Here is a 2612-nt window from a genome sequence, read left to right as displayed (position 1 = left end):
GGGCGGGACCGGGCCGCAGCTGTTTGCTATTAGCGTGGGGGGGGACCCCGCCTCCCCTCCCCCTGCACGGGGCGGGTCCTCCTCCCTCCTCCCCCCCCACCGTCCCCGCTCCCCCCAACTTCGGGGCGGGGAGAGGAGGGCTGGAAAACCCGTGACACACCCAGGCCCTTTGGGGAGACCCCCCTCACCCCGTTCCCTATCCCTGAGCCCCCTTCTCCCCTCTCCTGGAACAACCCCATCTTTCCTCCTCTGCAGCCCTACTTCTCGCTTCTTGCCCCTCGCCTGCTCCAACTTGCAGCTCAGAGGGCGCTGGGATGACAGGGAACCCCTGGGGATCCCTGCACCACCTCCCCCCTACTGTCTGTTCTGGAATGGGGGGGTTAAGGAGGGGGGGTGGGGCGCACTAGCCAGATCTGCCAGGTTTAGGTAGCCCTGGCTCTGTCAACTTCCCCAAGGACGAGAGTCACTGTCCCCCTTTTCTGTGTCTCCACCTGTAAATCGGGGTGCTCCCTGTATTTCCACCTCCTGGAAAGAGTGGTGACTAGCACCTGTCAGCCTAGCTCCTGGGGGGCTGCGAGCTGAAGACCACAGCTCAAAGCCAGTCAGGGCAGGAAAGTCTTTGCAACTCTTTATCTCCACCAAAAAGCCCAGGAATGGAGCTCTGACTCAAGCAGTGAAGTGCCATCCCTGATTGCAAAAAACTAAAGGACAGCACTCAGGCCGTGGGTTCAAGCCCCAGTCCTGGCACATTGCGAAAAGCTGTTATTATGATAGTTATATTCACCCTACTTCCAACACCCTGTCTCCCAGGCGATTCCCTTCCTGACCCCTGTCCCTGGGAAGTCTCTCGTTGGTCCCCAGAAAATATTTTAGGTCAGCTTCCTGTTACCCGAGGGGAGTGCGGCTCCAGGCAGACAGATGGGAAACCTAATTTCCTATCATCAGTCACCCTGCATTCCAGGTGTTGAAAGTCAGCAAAGCCAGGACAGAGACGTGACAGACAGGGAGAGAGACGTGCAGAGGGACGAGGAGACGCGGAGAGCCACAGACGTGTGAAGAGAGACTCAGCAAGACGGACGGACGGGAAAACCAGCTCAAGTTCAGCGGTTCCTGGAGCCCCAGCCTCGCCTTCATGCCCCGCAGGTGCCCCACCTGGCTGGTCTTCCCAGGTACCCAACTGCCCGCGAGCCAGGTCGGGAAACTGACCCCAGATGTCTGCAGCACGTTGACTGTAGGTCAGACGAGAGGAAGGACTGGCCAAGTTCAAGCAGGGTGTTGGGGACAAAAGGGTCCTGGACAGCATCCAGGGCCGAAGGGTGCTTAGTGAGAGGTCCTGATTGTCCCTCTTTTTTTTTTTTCACGGCCTCGCTGAGCCCCCTTTTACTTCCTGCTTCCCGCCCCCCCCACTTCCCGGGCCTCCACCCTGGCCCTGTTGAGCGCCCCCCACGCCGGACGCGTCCTGGGGGGGCAGGAAGTTGGTTCTGTGTAGCCGGGCAGTGAAACTGTTTATTTTTAGAGAAAATCGTTTTCCATAGTTGGGCGGGGGAAAAGCTTTCCCAACTTGCTGCCTCCCCCACCGGCCCGGCCTGACCCGGCCGTCTTGTTTTCTTGGGGGGTGAGGGGGGGTGTCACATAGCGCTCCCTCACGTCCCTGCTCCGTCTCCCTGTGTCCTCTGTGTGTCTGTCTCTTTTGATCTCTGCTGGAAGACCCCCCCTTCCCCACCGTACGGCTCACCCCCATCTTTCTCGGTGGCCTGGGCCGAGGAGAGGGGGAGCAGGATGGGTGGGGCTGCGGGCTTGGGGGCCCCCCGGGCCCGGGGCTGTGCGGAGGCTGGGCTGTGGGAACAGCTGGAGCCTGTCCAGGGGCTGGACAGATGTGTGCTCGGGCGGGGAGGTTGGGTTTTCTTTGTTCCAGGCCTGGCTGGGGCTGGGCGTGAGTCTAAGCCGGGGTTCTGGGTGGGGTTGTGTGGAGGGGGTGGGCACTCTCTCCCCCCCCACAAACACTGATACATTCTTCCTGACCACCCCCCCCCACTCCACACTGTCTCCCCAGGTCAGCTGCTGCCAGTGCTGCAGGCAGTCTGACTTGCAGTCCCCAGGACAGCTCCTGACCGGTGTCTGCAGACAAGAGGATGGCTCAGGTTCTGCACGTGCCAGCCCCCTTCCCAGGTTTGCACAGGCCAGGGATTGGGGGAAGTGGGGTCCTGCTATGGGGGTCTGAGGGAGGAGACACAGCCCTGCCGTGTGGGAGTCAGAGGGAGGAGGCACATCCGTCCTGTGTGCGGGTCTGAGGAAGGAGGCTCAGCCCTGCTGAGTGGGGGTCTGAGGGAGGAGGCCCAGCCCTGTCATTGGGTCTGAGGGAGGAGGCACAGAACTGTGGTATAAGAGTCTGAGGGAGGAGGCACAGCCCTGCCATGTGGGGTCTGAAAGAGGAGATGCATCCTGGACATGTGGGGGTCTAAGGGAGGAGGCCCAGCCCTGTCATGGGGTCTGAGGGAGGAGGCACAGCTGTCGTGGGCATCGGAGGGGGCTTGTGGGGGAGGAAATGGGACACCGTATCCAGGGGGGAGGCCTGAGGCTGGGGACCCCCGCCCTGGCTGGGCAGGGGAGGC

This window comes from Dipodomys ordii, unplaced genomic scaffold (assembly GCF_000151885.1).
Source record: "Dipodomys ordii isolate 6190 unplaced genomic scaffold, Dord_2.0 Scaffold180, whole genome shotgun sequence".
In the NCBI taxonomy this organism is placed as follows: Eukaryota; Metazoa; Chordata; class Mammalia; order Rodentia; family Heteromyidae; genus Dipodomys; species Dipodomys ordii.
This window is presented reverse-complemented; position numbering follows the sequence as displayed.